At 44.5% G+C, this 27,957-nt stretch overlaps 1 pseudogene; it reads left to right on the top strand.

Annotated features, from left to right (window-relative positions):
- The first annotated feature begins 9,120 nt into the window (after nt 1-9,120).
- Nucleotides 9,121-10,334, top strand: LOC145492743 (uncharacterized; annotated as a pseudogene).
- Nucleotides 10,335-27,957: the final 17,623 nt, after the last annotated feature.

The following is a 27,957-nucleotide window of genomic DNA, read 5'->3' as shown; positions in this document are numbered from 1 at the left end:
CACAGCAAAGCTCTTTGAACTTTCACTTTCTAGCTTCTGGGCCGAAAAATAGCCCCAGTTCACTTTAAGAATGAAAGAGTAGCCGAGACCGCCTTTCGCGCATCGTGATTTTGACAAAATTCGGCTCGATTTCCCCGAAGTTGGGCGATATTTTCCAGTCCCGAGGAGTCTAAACTAACTCCTGATGGCCTTGGTTTGAAGTGAAATGAACACAGCAAAACTTTTTGAACTTTCACTTTCTAGCTTCTCGGCGGAAATATAGCCCCAGTTAACTTTAAGAATGAAAGAATAGCCGACACCGCCTTACGCGCATCGTGATTTTGACAAAATTCGGCTCGATTTCCCCGAACTTGGGCGATATTTTCCAGTCCCGAGGAGTCTAAACTAACTCCTGATGGCCTTGGTTTGCAGTAAAATGAACACAGCAAAACTTTTTGAACTTTCACTTTTTAGCTTCTCGGCCGAAATATACCCCAGTTCACTTTAAGAATGAAAGAGTAGGCGAGACCCCGTTACGCGCATCGTGATTTTGACAAAATTCGGCTCGATTTTCTAGAATTTTGGCGATATTTTCAAGTCCCGGGGATTCTAAACTAACTCCTGATGGCCTTGGTTTGCAGTGAAATGGACGTAGGAAACCTTTTTGAACGCTCAGTTTCGAGCTTCTGGGCCGAAATACAACCGTATTTCACTTTAAGACTGAAATAGTAGCCGAGACCGCCTTACGAGCATCGTGATTTTGACCAAGTTCAGCTCGATTTCCCGGAACTTGGGGGATATTTTCTAGTCCGGGGGATTTTAAACTAACTCCTGATGGCCTTGGTTTGCAGTTAAATGCAGAAAGCGTAACTTTTTAAAGGGTCACTTTCGAGCTTCTGGGCCGAAATACAACCGTATTTCACTTTAAGACTGAAAGAGTAGCCGAGACCGTCTTAGGCGCATCGTGATTTTGACCAACTTCCGTTCGATTTCCCGCAACTTCGGGGATATATTCCAGTCCCGGGGACTCTAAACTAACTGCTGATGGCTTTGGTTTGCAGTGAAATGGACACAGCACAGTTTTTTGAACGCTCACTTTCGAGCTTCTCGGCCCAAATATAGCCCTACTTTACTTTAAGACTCAAAGAGTAGCCGAGACCGCCTTACGCGCATCGTAATTTTGAGCAACTTCGGCTCGATTTCCCGGAAGTTGGCGAATATTTTCAATTCCCGGGGAAGCTAAACTAACTTCCGATGGCCTTAGTTTGCAGTTAAATGGACACAGCAACACTTTTTGAACGCTCACTTTCGAGCTTATGGCTCGAAATATAGCACCAGTTCACTTTAAGACTGAAAGAGGAGCCGAGACGGCCTTACGCGCATCGTAATTTTGGGATACTTCGGGTCGATTTCCCGCAAATACGGGGATATTTTCCAGTTCCGGGGACTCTAAACTAACTCCTGATGGCCTTGGTTTCCAGTGAAATGGACACAGGAACACTTTTTGAACGCGCACTTTCGAGCTTGCTGGCCGAAATATAGCCCTACTTCTTTTTAAGACTGAAAGAGTAGGCGGGAGCGCGTTACGCGCATTGTGATTTTGAGGATATTCGGCTCGATCTGGCGAAACTTGGGAGATATTTTCCAGTCCCAAAGTCTCTTAACTCACTCCTGATTGTCTAAGATGTGAGTGAAATAGAGACAAAAATTTTTGAACCCTTACTTTCGAGCTTCTGGAGTTAAATCTAAGCCCACTTTACCTTAAGACTGAAAGAGTAGCCGAGACCCCCTTAAGCGCATCGTGATTTTGACTAACTTCGGGTGGATTTCCGTAACTTGGGGGATATTTCCAGTCCCTTGGACGCTAAACTAAGTCGTGATGGCCTTGTTTTGCAGTGAAATGGACACAGCAAAACTTTTTAAACACTCAGTTTCGAGCTTCTGGGCCGAAATATTGCCCCACTTCACTTTAAGACTGAAAGAGTAGCCGAGACCGCCGTACGCGCGTCGTGATTTTGACCAACTTCGGTTAAAATTCCCGGAACTTGCGGGATATTGTCCAGTCCCGGGGACTCTAAACTGACCCCCGACGTCCTTGGTCTGGAGTAAAATGGACACAACACAACTTTTTGAACGCTCACTTTTGAGCTTCTGGGCCGAAATATAGCTCCACTTCACTTTAAGAGTGAAAGAGTAGCCGAGACCGCCTTACGCCCATCGTAATTTTCACCACCTTCGGCTCGACTTCCCGGAACTTGGGGGATATTTTCCCGTCCCGCGGACTCTAAAGTTACTCCTGATGACCTTGCTCTGGAGTGAAATGGACACAGCACAACTTTTTGAACGCTCACTTTCGAGCTTCTAGGCGGAAATACTGCCCCAGTTCACTTTAAGAATGAAAGAGTAACCGGGACCGCCTTACGCGCATCGTGATTTTGACCAACTTTGGCTCGATATCCCGGGAAATGAGGGATATTTTCCGGTACCGGGGACTCTAAACTAACTCCTGATCGCCTTGGTTTGCAGTGAAATGGACACAGCACAACTTTTTGAACGCTCACGTTTGAGCTTCTGGGCCGATGCATAGCCCTACTTCACTTTAAGACTGAAAGACTAGCCGAGACTGCCTTACGAGCATCGTGATTTTGGGCTACTTCGGCTCGATTTCCCGGAACTTGGGAGATAATTCCCAGTCCCGGGCACTCTAAACTAATTAAAGAGGGCCTTGGTTTTCAGTGAAATGGACACAGCCAAACTCTTTGAACGTTTACTTTCGAGCTTCTAGGCCGAAATATAGCCCCACTTCACTTTAAGACTGAAAGAGTAGCCGGGACCGCCTTACGCGCATGGTAATTTTGTCGAACTTCGGCTTGATTTCCTGGGACTTGGGGGATACTTTCCAGTCCCGAAAGCTCTTAACTAACTCCTGAATGCCTTGGTTTTTAGTGAAATGGACACAGGTAAAAGGGGCGCACGCTAGGTTTCCTGGTTGTAGGCCGAAAGATAGCCCCACTTTATTTTAAGACTGAAAGTGTACACGAAACCGCCTTAAGCGCATCGAAATTTTTAGCCACTATGGCTCGATCTGCCAAAACTTGGGGGATATTTTCCAGTCCCGGGGACTCTACCCTAACTCTTGATGGCCTTAGTTTTCAGTAAAATGGTCACAGGTAACAGGAGCGCACGCTCGGTGTCGAGCTTCTAGGCCGAAATGTAGCCCCAGTTCATTTTAAGACTGAAAGAGTAAACGAAACTTCCGTACGCTTATTGTAATTTTAAGAAAGTATGGCTCAATTTGCCGAGACTTGGAGGATAGCTTCCAGTCTCGAGGATTCTAAACTATCTCCTGATGGACTTAGTTCTTAGGGAAATGGACACAGGTAAAAGGAGAGCACGCTCGGTGTCGAGCTTGTAGAACCGAAATATAGCCCCACTTCATTTTCGGAGTAAACGAGTAGCCGAGACCGCCTTACGCGCATCGTGACTTTGATCATCTTTGGCTTGATTTGTCGGAATTCGAGGAATATTTTCCAGTCCCGAGGACTCTATGCTAACTCCTGATGAACTTAGTTTTCAGTGATATGTACACAGGCAAAAGGAGCGCACGCTCGGTGTTGAGCTTGTTGGCCGAAATATAGCCCCACTTCATTTTAAGACCGAAAGAGTTGCCGAGACCGCCTTACGCGCATCGTGATTTTGAGCAAGTTTGGCTCGATCTGCCAGAATTTGGGAAATATTTTCCAGTCCCAAGGACTCTAAACTAACTCCTGATGGCCTACGATGTCAGTGAAATGGACACAGGTAAAATTAGCGCACGCCCGGTCTCGAGATTCTAGGTCGAAATATAGCCGCCCTTAATTTTAAGACTGAAAGAGTAGCCGAGACCGGCTTACGCGCATCGTGATTTTGGGCCACTTTTGCTCGATTTCCCGGAAGTTGGCGAATAATTTACAGTCCCGGGGACGCTAAACTAACTCCCGATGACCTTGGTTTGCAGCTTAATGAACACAGGAAAACTTTCTGAACGCTCATCTTCGAGCTTCAGGGCCGAAATATAGCCCTACTTAAATTTAAGACTGAAAGAATAGCCGAGAGCCCGTTACGCGCATCGTAATTTTCATCAACTTCGGCGCCATATCCTGGAACTTGGAGAATATTTTCCAGTCCCGGGGACTCTAAACTAACTCCTGATGGCCTTGGTTTGCAGTGAAATGGACACAGCAAAACTTTTTGAACGCTCACTTAATGGCCTAAATATAGCCACACTTTACTTTAAGACTCAAACAGTAGCCGAGACCGCGTTACGCGCATCGTGATTTTGATCAACTTCTGCTCGCTTTCCTGGAACTTGGGGAATATTTTCCAGTCCCGGGGACTCTAAACTAACTCCTGATAGCCATGGTTTGAAGTGAAATTCACACAGCACAAGTTTTTCAACGCACACTTTCGAGCTTCTAGGCCGAAATATAGTCCCACATCACTTACGACTTAAAGAGTAGCCGAGACCGGCGTGCGCACATCGTGATTTTGACCAAATTCGGGTCGATATTCCGGAACTTGGGGGATATTTTCCAGTCCCTTGGACGCTAAACTAGGTGCCGATGGCCTTGTTTTGCAGTGAAATGGACACAGCAAAGCTTTTTGAACGCTCACTTTCGAGCTTGTGAGCCGAAATATCGCCATACTTCACTTTAAGACTGAAACAGTAGCCGAGACCACGTTTCGCGCATCCTGATTTTGATCAACTTCGGCTCGATTTCCCGGAACTTGCCAAATATTTTCCAGTCCCGGGGACTCTAAACTAACTCGTGCTGGTCTTGGTTTGCAGTGAAACGGAAACAGAAAAAAGTTTTTGAACGCATACTTTCGAGCTTCTGGACCGAAATAGAACCCCACTTCACATGAAGACTGAAAGAGTAGCCGAGACCGCCTTACGTGCATCGTGATTTTGAGCAACTTCGGCTCGATTTGCCGGAACTAAGGGGATATATTCCAGTTCTCAGGACTCTAAACTAATTCCTGCTGGCCTTGGTTTGCAGTAAAATGGAGCCAGCAAAACTTTTTGAACGCTCAATTTCGAGCTTCTGGGCCAAAATATAGCCCCCCATTACTTTAACACTGAAAGAGTAGCCGAGACCGCCTTACGCGCATCGTGATTTTGACAAACTTCGGGTTGATTTCCCGGAACTTGGGGGATATTTTCCAGTCCCGGGGACTCTCAACTAACTCCTGCTTGTCTTGGTTTGCAGTGAAATGGACACAGCGAAAGTTTTTGAACGCTCACTCTCGAGCTTCTGGGCCGAAATAGAGCCCCATTTTACTTTAAGACTGAAAGAGTAATCTAGACCGTCTTGAGCGAATCGTGATTTTGACCAATTTCGCGTTTATTTCCCGAAACTTGGAGGATATATTCCAGTCAAAGGGACTCTAAAGTAACTCCTGTTGGCCTTGGTTTTCAGTGAAATGGACAGAGCACAACTTTGGAGCTTCTGGGCAGAAATATAGCCCCACTTTACTTTAAGACTGAAAGAGTAGATCAGACCGCCTTACGCGCATCGCAATTTTGACGAACTTGAAATGGATTTCCCGGAACTTGGGGGATATTTTGCAGTCCCTTGGACGCTAAACTAAGTCCTGATGGCCCTGTTTTGAAGTAAAATGGACACAACAAAACTTTTTGAATGCTCACTTTCTAGCTTGTGGGCCGAAATATAGTCACACTTCACTTTAGGACTGACACAGTAGCTGAGACGACGTTACGTGCATCATGAATTTGATCAACTTCGGCTCGATTTCCCGGGACTTGGGGGATATTCTCCAGTCCCGGGGACTCTAAACTAACTTCTGATGGCCTTGGTTTGCACTGGAAGTGACAGAGCAAAACTTTTGAAACACTCACTTTCGAGCTTCTGGGCCGAAATATTACCCCACTTTACTTTAAGACTGAAGGAGTAGCCGAGACCACCTTACGCACATCGTGATTTTGACCAACTTCGGCTCGATTTACCGGAACTTGGGGGATATTTTCCAGTCCCGAGGACTCTTAAGTAACCCCTGATGGCCTTGGTTTGCATTGAAATGGATACAGCAAAACTTTTTGAACGCTCACTTTTGAGCTTCTGGGCCGAAATATAGCCCCACTTCACTTTAAGACTGAAAGAGTATCCGAGACCGTCTTACGCGCATCGTGATTTTGACCAACGTCTTCTCCATTTTCCGGAACTTGGGAAATATATTGCAGTCCTAAGGACTCTAAACTAACTCCTGATGGCCTTGGTTTGCAGTGAAATGGACACAGCAAATTTTTTGCAGCGCTCACTTTGGAGCTTCTGGGCCGAAATAGAGCCCCACTTTACTTTAAGACTGAAAAAGTAGCCGACGACGCCTTAGGCGCATCGTGATTTTGACCAACTTCGGCTTGAGTTGTTAGAACTTAAAAGATATTTTCCAGTCCCGGGGACTCTAAACTAACTCATGATGGCCTTGGTTTTCAGTGAAATTGAGAGAGGAAAACTTTTTGAACGCTCACTTTCGAGCTTCTGGACCGAAATATAGCCCTACTTCACTTTAAGACTGAAAGAATAGCCGAGACCGCCTTACGCGAATCGTTATTTTGACCAACTTCGTCTCGATTTCGCGGAACTTGGGGGATATTTTCCAGTTCCGGGCACTGTAAACTACTTCCTGAGGGCCTTGCTTTGCAGTGAAATGGGCACAGCATAACTTTTTGAACGCTCACGTTCGAGCTTCTGGGCCGAAATATACAGCCACGTCACTTTAAGACTCAAAGAGTAGCCGAGACTGCTTTACGCGCATCGTGATTTTGACAAACTTCGGCTCGATTTCCCGCAACTTGGGGGATATTTTGATGTCCCGGAGACTGTGAACTATATCCTGATGTGGCTTGGTTCGCGGTGAAATGGACACAGCAAAACTTTTTGAACTTTCACTTTCGAGCTTCTGGGCCGAAATATAGGCCGAGTTCACTTTAAGAATGAAAGAAAAGCCGAGACCGCGCGCCTTACGCGCATCGTGATTTTGACCAACTTTGGCTTGATTTCCCAGGAAATGGAGAATATTTTCCGGTACCGGGGACTCTAAAGTAACTCCTGATTGCCTTGGTTTGCATTGAAATGGAGAGAGCAAAACTTTTTCAACGCTCCCCTTCGGGCTTCTGAGCCGAAATATAGCCCCACTTGAGTTTAAGACTGAAAGAGTAGCCGACACCGTCTTACGCGCATCGTGATTTTGACCAACTTCGGCTCGATTTCCCGAAACTTCGGGGATATATTCAAGTCCCAAGGAATCTAAGCTAACCCCTGATGGCCTTGGTCTGCAGTGAAATGGACGCAGCAAATTTTTTTTGAACGCTTACTTTCGAAATTCTGGGCCGAAATATAGCCCCACTTCCCTTAAAGACTGAAATAGGAGCCGAGACCCCCTTAGACGCATCGTGATTTTGACCAACTTCGGCTTGAGTTGCCAGAACTTAAGGGATATTTTCCAGTTCCGTGGACTCTAAACTAACTCATGATGGCCTTGGTTTTCAGTTAAATTGAGAGAGAAAAACTTTTTGAACGCTCACTTTTGAGCTTCTGGGCCGAAATATACAGCCACGTCACTTTAAGACTAAAAGAGTAGCCGAGACTGCTTTACGCGCATCGTGATTTTGACAAACTTCGGCTCGATTTCCCGGGACTTGGGGGATATTTTGATGTCCCGGACACTGTAAACAATCTGCTGATGTGGCTTGGCTTGCGGTGAAATGGACACAGCAAAACTTTTTGAACTTTCACATTCTAGCTTCTGGGCCGAAATATAGCCCCAGTTCACTTTAAGAATGAAAGAGTAGCCAAGACCGCTTTACGCGCATCGTGATTTTGACAAAATTCGGCTTGATTTCCCCGAAGTTGGGCGATATTTTCCAGTCCGGAGGAGTCTAAACTAACTCCTGATGGCCTTGGTTTGCAGTAAAATGAACACAGCAAAACTTTTTGAACTTTCACTTTGTAGCTTCTCGGCCGAAATATAGCCCCAGTTCACTTTAAGAATGAAAGAGTAGCCAAGACCGCCTTACGCGTATCGTGATGTTGACAAAATTCGGCTGGATTTCCCCGAACTTGGGCGATATTTTCAAGGCCCGGGGACTCTAAACCAACTCCTGATGGCCTTGTTTTGCAGTGAAATGGACGTAGGAAAACTTTTTGAACGCTCAGTTTCGAGCTTCTGGGCCGAAATACAACCGTATTTCACTTTAAGACTGAAATAGTAGCCGAGACCGCCTTACGAGTATCGTGATTTTGACCAAGTTCAGCTCGATTTCCCGGAACTTGGGGGATATTTTCCAGTCCAGGGGACTTTATACTAAGTCCTGATGCCCTTGGCTTGCAGTTAAATGCAGAAAGCGTAACTTTTTAAAGGGTCACTTTCGAGCTTCTCGGCCGAAATATAGCCCTACTTCACTTTAAGACTGAAAGAGTAGCCGAGACCGCCTTACGCGCATCGTAATTTTGACCAACTTCGGCTCGATTTCCCGGAAGTTGGCGAATATTTTCAATTCCCGGGGAAGCTAAACTAACTTCCGATGGCCTTAGTTTGCATTTAAATGGACACAGCAAAACTATTTGAACGCTCACTTTCGAGCTTATGGGACAAAAAATAGCCCCACCTACCCTTAAGACTGAAAGAGTAGCCGAGACCGCCTTACGCGCATCGTGATTTTGGGATACTTCGGCTCGATTTCCCGCTAATAAGGGGATATTTTCCAGTCCCGGGAACACTAAACTAACTCCTGATGGCCTTGGTTTCCAGTGAAATGGACACAGGAACACTTTTTGAACGCGCACTTTCGAGCTTGCTGGCCGAAATATAGCCCAACTTCTTTTTAAGTCTGAAAGAGTAGGCGGGAGCGCCTTACGCACATTGTGATTTTGAGGATCTTCGGCTCGATCTGGCGAAACTTGGGAGATATTTTCCAGTCCCAAAGTCTCTAAACTCACTCCTGATTGTCTAATACCCCGTTCACACCAAAGCTTAAACATGTTTAAATCGTGTTTTAATAAACTTGTTTTACTAAACCGCCCGTTCACATCGCGGGCGCGTTTAACAAGACATGTCTAGAGCCGTGTTTTATAAAACTACCTTGACGAGGTAGTTTAACTTTTGTGTTTTATTAAACACATCCAAAATGGCGGCCGTTAAAAAACCTCGCGGAAGAGTTTGGGAGAACAGAGAGACCATGTTGTTATTTCAGAAGTGGGGGGACGAAAACATACAAACAAAACTATTGTCCTGTACCAGAAAGAAGCCTATATGGCAAGAAATCAGCGCATTTCTACGGGCGGCGGGCTACGAGGACAGGGACGAAGACGCCTGTAAAACAAGAATACACACTTTGGTAAGCGCGTATCGTTCCTACAAAGATGAATGCAGGAAGACAGGAAACGGAACTCCGAAGAAGAAGCCGGCGTTCTTCGATGAAGTCGATGAATTCTTATCAGCAAAGCCCTGCACGAAGCCAAAGAGTGTTGTTACTTCTTCCCAAATTGTCATTGGGATGGTACACAGGTCTGTGAAGAAGAAAGCAAAGGAAATGTCGAAAACGTTGCGCCAAATTTAACTTCCAGCAGCAGCGCGACAACAACAACAAAGCCAGCAAATGCCCGGAACCAAAAAAGGTGCTTGTGTGACATGTACAGGTGAGCTTTCAAAAAAAACACTATCGCCTATTGGAGGGCCAGACAATTGTCGCACGTAACAGAACATGGGCGCCTTGCACTGTCGATAAAGTTGATGGGTTTATTTTTGCAAATATACTTCAAGACAGATGGAATCATGTATTGCAAGAGATAAGTAAAACATAAAGCAGCTGCTAACATTATTAATTTCCGACTTGGATCCCCACATTTAAGCGTAAGATTTGTTGTGTTCCTTTTCAGAAACAACAACAACGGAGGATGAGAAGCCAGTACCTGTATGTAAAAGTGGCACAAAAAAAACGAAAGTTGTCAACAACTGACGCATTTGCCAAAGTCGACAAAGCTTTAGAGGCGTTTGTGTCCTATCAGCAAGCAGCTGATAGGAGATTTATGGAGGCAGAGAAGGCACGTGAAAGAAGAGATGAAGAAAGGGAGGAGAAGAGAAGGAAAGAAGATCAGGAGTTTCTGTTAAAACTGGCGCAGGTACTTCAAAAGTAGATTCAATACGTTTTTGTACTCGTGCCTGCGTCACTTTCAGCTAGATCTTCTATCCCTTATCAGTTATTTTTTCGGCGTCATTTGTGTTAAAGCCTAAGGAGTTGAACTTCATATCAACATCAGATCATCATCAGGCAACATGTACTAATTCTGATGGTTAGCCGGTTAAATTTCCTATGTAAGCTTTTATGCTGTACATTTTTACTTGTTTATTCTTGTCTATTTCCTATATCATTTGTTGACCAATTTTGATGAATTTATCTATAATGAGTATTTCGTAGTTTTTAACTTTATGAATTTATTTTCTTCAGAGATATTAGCATATTTTTGCTATCAGGAAATTCGAAGTAAATTGATTTGATGACACATAATTTGAGGCCCTTTTTTTAAAATAATTTATTCCAGTGTGTATTAAAGAATTGACAGCTGAATAAATAAAAGTTTGTTAATCAAGCAATGATTTTCTCTTTTTATTTTTAAATTGCTTGAGAAATATTATATAAAGCTAGAATTGTTCTGAGGTCACGTGAAGTTCAATTAATAGCTGAAATGGTCACAATCTGACATGTTTTACCTTGTGTCTGGGCTTGAGAATATGAGGCATAATGAAATCAAACATGCAAGGGAAAATTGAGGAAACACAGATTGAAATAAATATATGCAAAATGATTATGGAATGAACTTACATTTCTGTTTTGCTTCAAGCTGGGGTGAAAATCATATTTAACAATACATGTATGCTGTAGCAGTAAGTATAAATTTCTTGTGCACCCACAGTACCCAAAACTCAACAGTGGTTATTGGTGTTGTCTCTTTCTAAATTAACCAAGACTCCTTGTTGTTTTTTTCTTTCATAATTAATAATTGTTATGTAGAAATTAACACTTGCTACTGGATAGATTTTTGCCTTGCAAACTTCAAAACCACTCTCACTTTGCTAGTGTAAAATTCAAGGAACAAGGATCTCATGGAAAAAATAATTTAATATTTAACTCAAAATAAATCAAATTTGTTTCTGTGGTTCATCCAGTTGTCCAAAGGAAGAAGTATGGAGAGGGGTTTGTACAGGTTCTGGAAAACCAGGAAAGTCCTGGAATTCTGTGGCATTTTTCGGGACTAGAAAGTCTTGGAAAAAGACTACTGGTCCTGGAAAAGTCTGATAATTTATTAAACTCAACTAGTAAAAATGCAAAACAGAAAATAGTTGTCTGCAGTGTTGAGATCTTGAATTAATGTAAATTTTGAAGTTCTGGAAAAATCAATCTTAGTCCTGGAAAAGTCCTGCAAATTGGTTTCTGAAAACAGGTACGAACAATGTGTGAATAATTTTGTAGCCTCAGTGATACAACTACATGTATAATAGAGAACTTTGGGGTTTATTTTAAAAGGTCTAAACAAACTTCTTTGGCGTATGAACTTTCTTTTCATTTGTCACTCATCAGGTGAACAAGTTGAATGAAATTAATGACATTAATGCCAGTGGAAGCCAATGATGTTGTTAAGTAATTACGTGTAGATCCTCTTGGTAATCCAAACTGAACCCCTAAGTTAAAAAGTTCTGATATTTTTTTTCTCTTTCCTTCAGTAAGCTTGTATCATTTTACAGCTAATGCTCAGATAGGAAAATAACTAGCACTTAAATTTACTAACAAAATAACTAGGAAAACAACTAATGCTTAAATTTATCCTATGAGAACATGTGGTAGGTATGGCCAAATTGACATGTGTAATCAAATAATAACAAGTAAAATTAACTAAATCTACAGGCATTTTATTAGTTCAGTTGAAATTATTTCCTAATTTCATGTGTAATAACCTTTTGATTACCTTCTAATGTCAGGGATGACAAATTACAATCATAGTGTTTTTCACTTGTTTATATGATCAAGAGTGTAATATTAGATGTAAAATTATAAATTTATGCTGATATTTTGCATCAAAATTAAGGAGTAATTTGTCACCCATGGTATAACAGTAATAGATTACAAGAAGTGAAACAAATTTCACCTTGAAAAGTACAAGATATTTTAATATTTATCAAATGGCTTTCAGCTTTACAATCAGTGACAATAAAGGGTGTAATTTCATTTTCTGCTGCTTCTTAAGCAAATAATTATACATTGGCTTCAAAGGTATTTCTGAGATTATTTATAACGTACAGACTTAAAAAAGCTACAGTTCCTGTTTGAACTTAGCAGCCCATCTGGCTGATGCAGTCCAAAAAAGGCTAAATCTTGTTATTATTATATGTGCATTGTGACATCCTTGAAGGTGTATAATGTATGTTGATATTTTTAAGGTACCAAATTTTGGGAACAGACACCTGATTTTTATGAAACAAACCTAATTACAAATGGGACAGTACATGACCCTGGTGGAGGATTGCCCAGACAAAAATCTTTACTTACAATATTTACATAACTATTTACACTATATACATAAGGGGAAAAGTAAGCATGTACATCACTTGTGTGTGTGTGTGAGATGCAAGCTTTGTGATAGATTATTTGCTTTTGAGGGGTGCATTATACCTGGCACAAAATAGGCGTGAAATTTTTCATAAAGTTTTTCAGCTTGTATTAAAAAAAGCTCTTAATAGCATCTCTTATTGCTATGGCATTAATGTTCTGCCTTTGGTCTGGATCACCTGGGAAAACTCCAACATGAATATTGACACCATTGAGCCACTGGTCATCGAAGAACTCATGCAGGTTCTCACAGTAATTGTGTAAAACACAGCAAGCGGCAATAACATTGCAGGAGTTTTCAACATTTAAGTCTAGTCTCTTACTGATACTCCTGAACCTCCCCTTCAATCGACCAAAGGCATTTTCAACCACCACTCTCGTCGTGCTATGTTTGATATTGAAAGTGCTTTCATCCGGGGTCAAATTTCCACGATCTGTGTATGGTTTCATCAGCCATTCGCTGAGGGCGTAAGCTGAGTCACCTAATATCAGAGGAGGAACTCGTACACCAGATATCATCACCGACATGTCGGGCGGGAGGAAAGTTCGAGCGCAACACAGAGCAAACAGTGGAGAGTTTTTAAAAACGCGTGCATCGTGCACTTTACCCGGCCATCCAACACAGATATCTAGAAAACGATAATCAAAATCCACTAGGCCTTGAAGGATTAACGAATGGAATCCTTTCCGATTAATGTAGTCATCCGGACTTTGCTCACGACCAATTATGGGGACATGGCAACCATCGACTGCGCCAACTACCTGCGGAAACCCCGCGTGACTTTCAAAGCCATCGATCTTTTCTTGTACCTCCTGTCGACTTTGGGGAACGTAAATATATCTGGGGAGAAGAATTCTCACAATCACCTCACATACCTGCTTTACAATACCACAAACAGTGGATTTCCCAACACCAAATAGGTTTGCGATCGTTCTATACTGTGCAGTGTCCGCAAGCCAATATAATGTTATCGCCACTCGATGACGCACTGCAATGGCTTTTCTAAAGTTTGTGTCCCTTTTCAAAATATGTGGGGAAAGTTCCACACACAGACGATTGAATGCTTCTTTGGACATTCGGAAGTTCTCCACCCAGTCTCGTTCATTCCAACCCTGGCACGTCTCTTCCCAAAACAACTTCGACCTTGGTTTGGTCCAGACACGACGAACAGGAAAATGCGTGAAAACATATCGAGTGAGAAACAGAAAAAACAAGGAGGAAACGAGACGTCTGCGACGAAGATAACGACGAAGTCGTCTCTGTGCAATCCGTTCTTGGTTTTGAGTAATTTTGCGGGTTTCCTTTAGCCGTGACTGCCATAACGAAGAGAGAACACTGCGATCAAAGCCATTGACCGCCATTTTGTTTACAAATTTTAATTGGCAACATTTACCATCAAAATGAGGCTACGCAGAACGTAAACGCGTCTTTGTTGTGAACAGTTCTTCAATTAAACATGTTTTGTAAAACCGAGTTTTATGAAACTTCGTGTAATTAAACCTGGTTTAGTTGGTGTGAATGGGGTATAAGATGTGAGTGAAATAGAGACAAACATTTTTGAACCCTTACTTTGGAGCTTCTGGAGTTAAATCTAAGCCCACTTTACCTTAAGACTGAAAGAGTAGCCGAGACCCCCTTAAGCGCATCGTGATTTTGACTAACTTCGGGTGGATTTCCCGTAACTTGGGGGATATTTCCAGTCCCTTGGACGCTAAACTAAGTCGTGATGGCCTTGTTTTGCAGTGAAATGGACACAGCAAAACTGTTTAAACACTCAGTTTCGAGCTTCTGGGCCGAAATATTGCCCCACTTCACTTTAAGACTGAAAGAGTAGCCGAGACCGCCGTACGCGCGTCGTGATTTTGACCAACTTCGGTTAAATTTCCCGGAACTTGGGGGATATTCTCCAGTCCCGGGGAGTCTAAACTGACCCCCGACGTCCTTGGTCTGCAGTAAAATGGACACAGCAAAACTTTTTGAACGCTCACTTTTGAGCTTCTGGGCCGAAATATAGCTCCACTTCACTTTAAGAGTGAAAGAGTAGCCGAGACCGCCTTACACCCATCGTAATTTTGACCAACTTCGGCTCGATTTCCCGGAACTTGGGGGATATTTCCAGTCCCGCGGACTCTAAAGTAACTCCTGATGACCTTCCTCTGGAGTCAAATGCACACAGCAAAACTTTTTGAACGCTCACTTTCGAGCTTCTGGGCGGAAATATTGCCCCAGTTCACTTTAAGAATGAAAGAGTAACCGGGACCGCCTTACTCGCATCGTGATTTTGACCAACTTTGGCTCAATTTCCCGGGAAATGGGGGATATTTTCCGGTACCGGGGACTCTAAACTAACTCCTGATTGCCTTGGTTTTTAGTGAAATGGACACAGGTAAAAGGGGCGCACGCTAGGTTTCCAGGTTGTAGGCCGAAATATAGCCCCACTTTATTTTAAGACTGAAAGTGTACACGAAACCGCCTTAAGCGCATCGAAATTTTTAGCCACTATGGCTCGATCTGCCAAAACTTGGGGGATATTTTCCAGTCCCGGGGACTCTACCCTAACTCTTGATGGCCTTAGTTTTCAGTAAAATGGTCACAGGTAACAGGAGCGCACGCTCGGTGTCGAGCTTCTAGGCCGAAATGTAGCCCCAGTTCATTTTAAGACTGAAAGAGTAAACGAAACTGCCGTAGGCTTATCGTAATTTTAAGAAAGTATGGCTCATTTGCCGAAACTTGGAGGATAGCTTCCAGTCTCGAGGATTCTAGGCTATCTCCTGATGGACTTAGTTCTTAGTGAAATGGACACAGGTAAAAGGAGAGCACGCTCGGTGTCGAGCTTGTAGAACCGAAATATAGCCCCACTTCATTTTCGGAGTAAACGAGTAGCCGAGACCGCCTTACGCGCATCGTGATTTTGAGCATCTTTGGCTCGATATGCCGGAATTCGGGGAATATTTTCCAGTCCCGAGGACTCTATGCTAACTCCTGATGAACTTAGTTTTCAGTGATATCTACACAGGCAAAAGTAGCGCACGCTCGGTGTTGAGCTTGTCGGCCGAAATATAGCCCCACTTCATTTTAAGACTGAAAGAGTAGCCGACACCGCCTTACGCGCATCGTGATTTTGAGCAACTTTGGCTCGATCTGCCAGAATTTGGGAAATATTTTCCAGTCCCAAGGACTCTAAACTAACTCCTGATGGCCTCAAATGTCAGTGAAATGGACATAGGTAAAATTAGCGCACCCCCGGTCTCGAGCTTCAAGGTCGAAATATAGCCGCCCGTAATTTTAAGACTGAAAGAGTAGCCGAGACCGCCTTACGCGCATCGTGATTTTGGGCCACTTTTGCTCGATTTCTCGGAAGTTGGCGAATAATTTAAAGTCCCGGGGACGCTAAACTAACTCGCGACGACCTTGGTTTTCAGTTTAATGAACACAGCAAAACATTCTGAACGCTCACCTTCGAGCTTCAGGGGCGAAATATAGCCCTACTTAAATTTAAGACTGAAAGAATAGCCGAGAGCCCGTTACGCGCATCGTAATTTTCATCAACTTCGGCGCCATTTCCTGGAACTTGGAGAATATTTTCCAGTCCCGGGGACTCTAAACTAACTCCTGATGGCCTTGGTTTGCAGTGAAATGGACACAGCACAAGTTTTTGAACGCACACTTTCGAGCCTCTAGGGCGAAATATAGTCCCACATCAGTTACGACTTAAAGAGTAGCCGAGACCGGCGTGCGCGCATCGTGATTTTGATGAGCTTCGGGTCGATATTCCGGAACTTGGGGGATACTTTCCAGTCCCAGGGACTCTAAACTAACTCTTGATGGCCTTGGTTTGCAGTGAAATGGAGACAGCAAAACTTTTTGAACGCTCACCTTCAAGCTTCTGGGCCGAAATATAGCCCACTTTACTTTAATACTGAAAAAGTAGCCGAGACCGCCTTACGCGCTTCGTGATTTTTACAAACTTCGGGTGGATTTCCCGGAACTTGGGGGATATTTTCCAGTCCCTTGGACGCTAAACTAGGTGCCGATGGCCTTGTTTTGCAGTGAAATGGACACAGCAAAGCTTTTTGAACGCGCACTTTCGAGCTTGTGGGCCGAAATATAGCCATACTTCACTTTAAGACTGAAACAGTAGCCGACACCACGTTTCGCGCAACGTGATTTTGATCAACTTCGGCTCGATTTCCCGGAACTTGCCAAATATTTTCCAGTCCCGTGACTGTAAACTAACGCGTGCTGGTCTTGGTTTGCAGTGAAACGGAAACAGAAAAAGTTTTTGAACGCATACTTTCGAGCTTCTGGACCGAAATAGAACCCCACTTCACTTGAAGACTGAAAGAGTAGCCGAGACCGCCTTACGTGCATCGTGATTTTGAGCAACTTCGGCTGGATTTGCCGGAACTAAGGGGATATATTCCAGTTCTGAGGACTCTAAACTAATTCCTGATGGCCTTGGTTTGCAGTAAAATGGAGCCAGCAAAACTTTTTGAACGCTCAATTTCGAGCTTCTGGGCCAAAAGATAGCCCCCCAATACCTTAACACTGAAAGAGTAGCCGAGACCGCCTTACGCGCATCGTGATTTTGACAAACTTCGGGTGGATTTCCCGGAACATGGGGAATATTTTCCAGTCCCGGGGACTCTCAACTAACTCCTGCTTATCTTGGTTTGCAGTGAAATGGACACAGCGAAAGTTTTTGAAAGCTCACTCTCGAGCTTCTGGGCCGAAATAGAGCCCCATTTTACTTTAAGACTGAAAGAGTAGGCGAGACCGTCTTGAGCGAATCGTGATTTTGAACAATTTCGCGTTTATTTCCCGAAACTTGGTGGATATATTCCAGTCAAAGGGACTCTAAAGTAACTCCTGATGGCCTTGGTTTTCAGTGAAATGGACAGAGCACAACTTTGGAGCTTCTGGACAGAAATATAGCCCCACTTTACTTTAAGACTGAAAGAGTAGATGAGACCGCCTTATGCCCATCGTAATTTTGACGAACTTCGAATGGATTTCCCGAAACTTGGGGGATATTTTGCAGTCCCTAGGACACTAAACTAAGTCCTGATGGCCTTGTTTTGAAGTAAAATGGACACAACAAAACTTTTTGAACGCTCACTTTCTAGCTTGTGGGCCAAAATATAGTCACACTTCACTTTAGGACTGACACAGTAGCCAAGACCACGTTACGCGCATCATGAATTTGATCAACTTCGGCTCGATTTCCCGGGATTTGGGGGATATTCTCCAGTCCCGGGGACTCTAAACTAACTTCTGATGGCCTTGGTTTGCACTGAAAGTGACAGAGCAAAACTTTTGAAACACTCACTTTCGAGCTTCTGGGCCTAAATATTGCCCCACTTCACTTTAAGACTCAAAGAGTAACCGAGACCACCTTACGTACATCGTGATTTTGACCAACTTCGGCTCGATTTACCGGAACTTGGGGGATATTTTCCAGTCCCGAGGACTCTTAAGTAACCCCTGATGGCCTTGGTTTGCATTGAAATGGATACAGCAAAACTTTTTGAATGCTCACTTTTGAGCTTCTGGGCCGAAATATAGCCCCACTTCACTTTAAGACTGAAAGAGTAGCCGAGAAGATCTTACGCGCATCGTGACTTTGACCAACGTCTTCTCGATTTTCCGATACTTGGCAAATACATTCCACTCCCGGGGACTCTAAACTAACTCCTGATAGCCTTGGTTTGCAGTGAAATAGACACAGTAATTTTTTTTGAGCTTTGAGCTTGTGGGCCGAAATAGAGCCCCAACTTCACTTTAAGACTGATGGAGTAGCCGACACCGCCTTAAGCGCACCGTGATTTTGACCAACTTCGGCTCGATTTGCCGGAACTTGGGGGATATTTTCCAGTCCCGGGGACTCTAAACTAACTCCTGATTGTCTTGGTTTTCAGTGAAATGGACACAGCGAAACTTTTTGAACGCTCACTCTCGAGCTTCTGGACCGAAATATAGCCCCACTTTACTTTAAGACTGAAAGAGTAGCCGAGACCGTCTTGCGCAAATCGTTATTTTGACCAACTTCGGGTCGGTTTCCCGGAACTTGGGGGATATATTCCATTTCCGCGGGCTCTTAAGTAACTGCTGATGGCCTTGGCTTTCAGTGAAATGGACACAGCACAACTTTGGAGCTTCTGGGCAGAGATATAGCCCCACTTTACTTTAAGAGTGACAGAGTAGATGAAACCGCCTTACGCGCATCGTAATTTTGACGAACTTCGAATGGATTTCCCGGAACTTGGGGGATATTTTGCAGTCCCTTGGACGCTCAAGTAAGTCCTGATGGCCTTGTTTTGAAGTAAAATGGACACAACAAAACTTTTTGAACGCTCACTTTCTAGCTTGTGGGCCGAAATATAGCACACTTCACTTTAAGACGGAAAGAGTAGCCGAAACCGCCTTACGTATATCGTAATTTTGACGAACTTCGAATGGATTTCCCGGAACTTGGGGTATATTTTCCAGTCGCTTGGACGCAAAACTAAGTCCTGATGGCCTTGTTTTGAAGTGAAATGGACACAGCAAAACTTTTTGAACGCTCACTTTCTAGCTTGTGGGCCGAAATATAGGCACACTTGACTTTAAGACTGAAACAGTAGCCGAAACCACGTTACGCGCATCATGAATTTGATCAACTTCGGCTCCAATTCCCGGGACTTGAGGGGTATTTTCCAGTCCCGGGGACTCTAAATTACCTCCTGATGGCCTTGGTTTGCATTGAAATGGAAACAGCACAATTTTTTGAAAGCACACTTTGGAGATTCTGGGCCAAAATATAGCGCCACTTCACTTAAGACTGAAAGAGTAGCCGAGACCGCCTTGATCGCATCGTGAGTTTGAGAAACTTCGGATCGATATTCCGGAACGTGGGGGATATTTTCCAGTCCCAGGAACTCTAAACTAACTCCTGATGGCCTTGGTTTGCAGTGAAATGGACAGAGCAAAACTTTTTGAACGCTCACTTTCGGGCTTCTGGCCCGAAATATTGCCCCACTTCACTTTAAGACAGAAAGAGTAGCCGAGACCACTTTAGGGGCATCGTGATTTTAACCAACCTCGGCTCAATTTCCCGGACCTTGGGGCATATTTTCTTGTCCCGGGGACGCTAAACTAACTCCTGATGGCTTTGGTTTGCAGTGAAATGAACACAGCAAAACTTTTTGAACGCTCACCTTCGGGCTTCTGGTCCGAAATATAGCCTCACTTCACTTTAAGACTGAAAGAGTAGCCGAGACCGCCTTACGCGAATCGTTATTTTGACCAACTTCGGCTCGATTTCCCGGAAGTTGGGGGATATTTTTCAGTCTCAGGGACTCTAAACTAGCTCCTCATGGCTTTGGTTTGCAGTGAAATAAACACAGGGAAACTTTTTGAACGCTCACTTTCAAGCTCCTGGGCAGAAATAGAGTCTCACTTCAGTTTAAGACTGAAACAGTAAGCGACACCGCCTAACGCGCATCGTGATTTTCACCAACTTCGCCTAAATTTCCGTGAACTTGGGGGATATTTTCCAGTCCCGAAGACTCTTAAGTAACCCCTGATGGCCTTCGTTTGCATTGAAATGGATAGAGCAAAACTTTTTGAACGCTCACATTTGAGCTTCTGGGCAGAAATATAGCCCCACTTCACTTTTAGACTGAAAGACTATCCAAGACCGTCTTGCGCGCATCGTGATTTTGACCAACGTCTTCTCCATGTTCCGGAACTTTGGAAATATATTGCAGTCCCGGGGACTCTAAACTAACTCCTGATGGCCTTGGTTTGGAGTGAAATGGACACAACAAATTTTTTGCAGCACTCACTTTGGAGCTTCTGGGCCGAAATAGAGCCCCACTTCACTTTAAGACTGAAAGAGTAGCCGAGGCCGCCTTAGGCGCATCGTGATTTTGACCAGCTTCGGCTTCATCTGCCAGAACTTAAAAGATCTTTTCCAGCCCCGGGGACTCTAAACTAACTCATGATGGCCTTGGTTTTCAGTGAAATTCAGAGAGGAAAACTTTTTGAACGCTCACTTTCGAGCTTCTGGACCGAAATATAGCCCTACTTAACTTTAAGACTGAAAGAGTAGCCGAGACCGCCTTACGCGAATCGTTATTTTGACCAACTTCGTCTCGATTTCGCGGAACTTGGGGGATATTTTCGAGTTCCGCGCACTGTAAACTACTTCCTGAGGGCCTTGCTTTGCAGTGAAATGGGCACAGCATAACTTTTTGAACGCTCACTTTCGAGCTTCTTGGCCGAAATATACAGCCACGTCACTTTAAGACTAAAAGAGTAGCCGAGACTGCTTTACGCGCATCGTTATTTTGACAAACTTCGGCTCGATTTCCCGCAACTTGGGGGATATTTTGATGTCACGGAGACTGTAAACTATCTCCTGATGTGGCTTGGTTCGCGGTGAAATGGACACAGCAAAACTTTTTGAACTTTCACTTTCGAGCTTCTGGGCCGAAATATAGCCCGAGTTCACTTTAAGAATGAAAGAATAGCCGAGACCTCCTTACGCGCATCGTGATTTTGACTAAATTCGGCTCGATTTCCCCGAACTTGGGCGATATTTTCCAATCCCCAGGAGTCTCAACTATCTCCTGGTGGCCTTGGTTTGCAGTGAAATGAACACAGCAAAACTCTTTGAACTTTCACTTTCTAGCTTCTCGGCCGAAATATAGCCCCAGTTCACTTTTAGAATGAGAGAGTAGCCGAGACCGCCTTACGCTCATCGTGATTTTGACTAAATTCAGCTCGATTTCCCCGAACTTGGGCGATATTTTCCAGTCCCGAGGAGTCTAAACTAACTCCTGATGGCCTTGGTTTGCAGTGAAATGGACACAGCAAAACTTTTTGAACTTTCACGTTCTAGCTTCTCGGCCGAAATATAGCCCCAGTTCACTTTAAGAATGAAAGAGTAGCCGAGACCGCCTTACGCGCATCGTGATTTTGACAAACTTCGGCTCGATTTCCCCGAACTTGGGCGATATTTTCCAGTCCCGAGGAGTCTAAACTAACTCCTGATAGCCTTGGTTTGCAGCGAAATGGACACAGCAAAACTTTTTGAACATTCACTTTCTAGCTTCTCGGCCGAAATATAGCCCCAGTTCACTTTAAGAATGAAAGAGTAGCCGAGACCGTCTTACGCGCATCGTGATTTTGACAAACTTCGGCTCGATTTCCCCGAACTTGGGCGATATTTTCCAGTCCCGAGGAGTCTAAACTAACTCCTGATGGCCTTGGTTTGCAGTAAAATGAACACAGCAAAACTTTTTGAACTTTCACTTTCTAGCTTCTCGGCCGAAATATACCCCAGTTCACTTTAAGAATGAAAGAGTAGGCGAGACCCCGTTACGCGCATCGTGATTTTGACAAAATTCGGCTCGATTTTCTAGAATTTTGGCGATATTTTCAAGTCCCGGGGATTCTAAACTAACTCCTGATGGCCTTGGTTTGCAGTGAAATGGACGTAGGAAACCTTTTTGAACGCTCAGTTTCGAGCTTCTGGGCCGAAATACAACCGTATTTCACTTTAAGACTGAAATAGTAGCCGAGACCGCCTTACGAGCATCGTGATTTTGACCAAGTTCAGCTCGATTTCCCGGAACTTGGGGGATATTTTCTAGTCCGGGGGATTTTAAACTAACTCCTGATGGCCTTGGTTTGCAGTTAAATGCAGAAAGCGTAACTTTTTAAAGGGTCACTTTCGAGCTTCTGGGCCGAAATACAACCGTATTTCACTTTAAGACTGAAAGAGTAGCCGAGACCGTCTTAGGCGCATCGTGATTTTGACCAACTTCCGTTCGATTTCCCGGAACTTCGGGGATATATTCCAGTCCCGGGTACTCTAAACTAACTGCTGATGGCCTTGGTTTGCAGTGAAATGGACACAGCACATTTTTTTGAACGCTCACTTTCGAGCTTCTCGGCCGAAATATAGCCCTACTTCACTTTAAGACTGAAAGAGTAGCCGAGACCGCCTTACGCGCATCGTAATTTTGAGCAACTTCGGCTCGATTTCCCGGAAGTAGGCGAATATTTTCAATTCCCGGGGAAGCTAAACTAACTTCCGATGGCCTTAGTTTGCAGTTAAATGGACACAGCAACACTTTTTGAACGCTCACTTTCGAGCTTATGGGTCGAAATATAGCCCCACTTAACTTTAAGACTGAAAGAGTAGCCGACACTGCCTTACGCGCATCGTGATTTTGGGATACTTCGGCTCGATTTCCCGCAAATAGGGGGATATTTTCCAGTTCCTGGGACTCTAAACTAACTCCTGATGGGCATGGTTTCCAGTGAAATGGACACAGGAACACTTTTTGAACGCACACTTTCGAGCTTGCTGGCCGAAATATAGCCCTACTTCTTTTTAAGACTGACAGAGTAGGCGGGAGCGCCTTAGGCGCACTGTGTTTTTGAGGATCTTCGGCTCGATCTGGGGAAACTTGAGAGATATTTTCCAGTCCCAAAGTCTCTAAACTCACTCCTGATTGTCTAAGATGTGAGTGAAATAGAGACAAACATTTTTGAACCCTTACTTTGGAGCTTCTGGAGTTAAATCTAAGCCCACTTTACCTTAAGACTGAAAGAGTAGCCGAGACCCCCTTAAGCGCATCGTGATTTTGACTAACTTCGGGTGGATTTCCCGTAACTTGGGGGATATTTCCAGTCCCTTGGACGCTAAACTAAGTCGTAATGGTCTTGTTTTCTAGTGAAATGGACACAGCAAAACTTTTTAAACACTCAGTTTCGAGCTTCTGGGCCGAAATATTGCCCCAATTCACTTTAAGACTGAAAGAGTAGCCGAGACCGCCGTACGCGCGTCGTGATTTTGACCAACTTCTGTTAAATTTCCCGGAACTTGGGGGATATTTTCCAGTCCCGGAGACTCTAAACTGACCCCCGACGTCGTTGGTCTGCAGTAAAATGGACACAGGAAAACTTTTCGAACGCTCACTTTTGAGCTTCTGGGCCGAAATATAGCTCCACTTCACTTTAAGAGTGAAAGAGTAGCCGAGACCGCCTTACGCCCATGGTAATTTTGACCAATTTCGCCACGATTTCCCGGAACTTGGGGGATATTTTCCAGTCCCGGGGACTCTAAAGTAACTCCTGATGGCCTTGCTCTGGAGTGAAATGGACACAGCACAACTTTTTGAACGCTCACTTTCGAGCTTGTGGGCCTAAATATAGCCACACTTCACTTTAAGACTGAAACAGTAGCCGAGAGCGCGTTACGCGCATCCTGATTTTTATCAACTTCTGCTCGCTTTTCTGGAACTTGGGGAATGTTTTCCAGTCCCGGGGACTCTAAACTAACTCCTGATGGCCATGGTTTGCAGTGAAATTCACACAGCACAAGTTTTTGAACGCTCACTTTCGAGCTTCTAGGCCGAAATATAGTCCCACATCACTTACGACTTAAAGAGTAGCCGAGACCGCCGTACGCGCGGCGTGATTTTGACCAACTTCGGTTAAATTTCCCGGAACTTGGGGGATATTTTCCAGTCCCGGGGACTCTAAACGGACCCCCGACGTCTTTGGTCTGCAGTAAAATGGACGCAGCAAAACTTTTTGAACGCTCACTTTTGAGCTTCTGGGCCGAAATATAGCTCCACTTCACTTTAAGAGTGAAAGAGTAGCCGAGACCGCCTTACGCCCATCGTAATTTTGACCAACTTCGGCTCGATTTCCCGGAACTTGGCGGATATTTTCCAGTCCCGCGGTCTCCAAAGTAACTCCTGATGGCCTTGCTCTGGAGTCAAATGGACACAGCACAACTGTTTGAACGCTCACTTTCGAGCTTCTGGGCGGAAATATTGCCCCAGTTCACTTTAAGAATGAAAGAGTAACCGGGACCGCCTTACGCGCATCGTGATTTTGACCAACTTTGGCTCGATTTCCCGGGAAATGGGGGATATTTTTCGGTACCGGGGACTCTAAACTAACTCCTGATTGCCTTGGTTTGCAGTGAAATGGACACAGCACAACTTTTTGAACGGTCACGTTTGAGCTTCTGGGCCGAAGCATAGCCCTACTTCACTTTAACACTGAAAGACTAGCCGAGACCGCCTTACGCGCATCGTGATTTTGGGATACTTCGGCTCGATTTCCCGGAACTTGGGAGATAATTTCCTGTCCCGGGCACTCTAAACTAATTCCTGAAGGCCTTGGTTTTCAGTGAAATGGACACAGCCAAACTCTTTGAACGTTCACTTTCGAGCTTCTGGGCCGAAATATAGCCCCACTTCACTTTAAGACTGAAAGAGTAGCCGGGACCGCCTTACGCGCATGGTAATTTTGTCGAACTTCGGCTTCATTTCCTGGGACTTGGGGGATATTTTCCAGTCCCGGAAGCTCTAAACTAACTCCTGAATGCCTTGGTTTTTAGTGAAATGGAGACAGGTAAAAGGGGCGCACGCTAGGTTTCCTGGTTGTAGGCTGAAATATAGCCCCACTTTATTTTAAGACTGAAAGTGTACACGAAACCGCCTTAAGCGCATCGAAATTTTTAGCCACTATGGCTCGATCTGCCAAAACTTGGGGGATATTTTCCAGTCCCGGGAACTCTACCCTAACTCTTGATGGCCTTAGTGTCCAGTAAAATGGTCACAGGTAACAGGAGCGCACGCTCGGTGTCGAGCTTCTAGGCCGAAATGTAGCCCCAGTTCATTTTAAGACTGAAAGAGTAAACAAAACTGCCGTAGGCTTATCGTAATTTTAAGAAAGTATGGCTCAATTTGCCGAGACTTGGAGGATAGCTTCCAGTCTCGAGGATTCTAAACTATCTCCTGATGGACTTAGTTCTTAGGGAAATGGACACAGGTAAAAGGAGAGCACGCTCGGTGTCGAGCTTGTAGAACGGAAATTTAGCCCCACTTCATTTTCGGAGTAAACGAGTAGCCGAGACCGCGTTACGCGCATCGTGATTTTGAGCATCTTTGGCTCGATTTGCCGGAATTCGGGGAATATTATCCAGTCCCGAGGACTCTATGCTAACTCCTGATGAACTTAGTTTTCAGTGATATGTACACAGGCAAAAGGAGCGCACGCTCGGTGTTGAGCTTGTCGACCGAAATATAGCCCCACTTCATTTTAAGACTGAAAAAGTAGCCGAGACCACCTTACGCGCATCGTGATTTTGAGCAACTTTGGCTCGATCTGCCAGAATTTGGGAAATATTTTCCAGTCCCAAGGACTCTAAACTAACTCCTGATGGCCTCAAATGTCAGTGAAATGGACACAGGTAAAATTAGCGCACGCCCGGTCTCGAGCTTCTAGGTCGAAATATAGCCCCCCTTAATTTTAAGACTGAAAGAGTAGCCGAGACCGCCTTACGCGCATCGTGATTTTGGGCCACTTTTGCCCGATTTCTCGGAAGTTGGCGAATAATTTAAAGTCCCGGGGACGCTAAACTAACTCCCGATGACCTTGGTTTGCAGTTTAATGAACACAGCAAAACATTCTGAACGCTCACCTTCGAGCTTCAGGGCCGAAATATAGCCCTACTTAAATTTAAGACTGAAAGAATAGCCGAGAGCCTGTTACGCGCATCATAATTTTCATCAACTTCGGCGCCATTTCCTGGAATTTGGAGAATATTTTCCAGTCCCGGGGACTCTAAACTAACTCCTGATGGCCTTGGTTTGCAGTGAAATGGACACATCAAAACTTTTTGAACGCTCACTTTCGAGCTTGTGGGCCTAAATATAGCCACACTTCACTTTAAGCCTGAAAGAGTAGCCGAGACTGCGTTGCGCGCATCGTGATTTTGATCAACTTCTGCTCGCTTTCCTGGAATTGGGGGATATTTTCCAGTCCCAGGGACTGTAAACTAACTCTTGATGGCCTTGGTTTGCAGTGAAATGGAGACAGCAAAACTTTTTGAACGCTCACCTTCAAGCTTCTGGGCCGAAATATAGCCCACTTTACTTTAATACTGAAAAAGTAGCCGAGACCACGTTTCGCGCATCGTGATTTTGATCAACTTCGGCTCGATTTCCCGGAACTTGCCAAATATTTTCCAGTCCCGGGGACTGCAAACTAACTCGTGCTGGTCTTGGTTTGCAGTGAAACGGAAACAGAAAAAGTTTTTGAACGCATACTTCCGAGCTTCTGGACCGAAATAGAACCCCACTTCACTTGAAGACTGAAAGAGTAGCCGAGACCGCCTTACGTGCATCGTGATTTTGAGCTACTTCGGCTGGATTTGCCGGAACTAAGGGGATATATTCCAGTTCTGAGGACTCTAAAGTAATTCCTGATGGCCTTGGTTTGCAGTAAAATATAGCCCCCCATTACTTTAACACTGAAAGAGTAGCCGAGACCGCCTTACGCGCATCGTGATTTTGAGAAACTTCGGGTTGATTTCCCGGAACTTGGGGGATATTTTCCAGTCCCGGGGACTCTCAACTAACTCCTGCTTGTCTTGGTTTTCAGTGAAATGGACAGAGCACAACTTTGGAGCTTCTGGGCAGAAATATAGCCCCACTTTACTTTAAGACTGAAAGAGTAGATGAGACCGCCTTATGCGCATCGTAATTTTGACGAACTTCGAATGGATTTCCCGGAACTTGGGAGATATTTTGCAGTCCCATGGACACTAAACTAAGTCCTGATGGCCTTGTTTTGAAGTAAAATGGACACAACAAAACTTTTTGAACGCTCACTTTCTAGCTTCACTTTAGGACTGACACAGTAGCCTACACCACGTTACGCGCATCATGAATTTGATCAACTTCGGCTCGATTTCCCGGAAGTTGCGGGATATTCTCCAGTCCCGGGGACTCTAAAGTAACTTCTGGTGGCCTTGGTTTGCACTGAAAGTGACAGAGCAAAACTTTCTAAACACTCACTTTCGAGCTTCTGGGCCGAAATATTGCCCCACTTCACTTTAAGACTCAAAGAGTAGCCGAGACCACCTTACGCATAGCGTGATTTTGACCAACTTCGGCTCGATTTACCGGAACTTGGGGGATATTTTCCAGTCCCGAGGACTCTTAAGTAACCCCTGATGGCCTTGGTTTGCATTGAAATGGATACAGCAAAACTTTTTGAACGCTCACTTTTGAGCTTCTGGGACGAAATATAGCCCCACTTCACTTAAAGACTGAAAGAGTAGCCGAGAAGATCTTACGCGCATCGTGATTTTGACCAACGTCTTCTCGATTTTCCGGAACTTGGGAAATACATTCCACTCCCGGGGACTCTAAACTAACTCCTGATAGCCTTGGTTTGATATGAAATAGACACAGTAATTTTTTTTGAGCTTTGAGCTTGTGGGCCGAAATAGAGCCCC

The sequence above is a fragment of the Orbicella franksi genome, chromosome 7 (assembly GCF_964199315.1).
Source record: "Orbicella franksi chromosome 7, jaOrbFran1.1, whole genome shotgun sequence".
In the NCBI taxonomy this organism is placed as follows: Eukaryota; Metazoa; Cnidaria; class Anthozoa; order Scleractinia; family Merulinidae; genus Orbicella; species Orbicella franksi.
The sequence above is the reverse complement of the archived record's forward strand: the minus strand, read 5'-3'. Positions and strand labels throughout refer to the sequence as shown.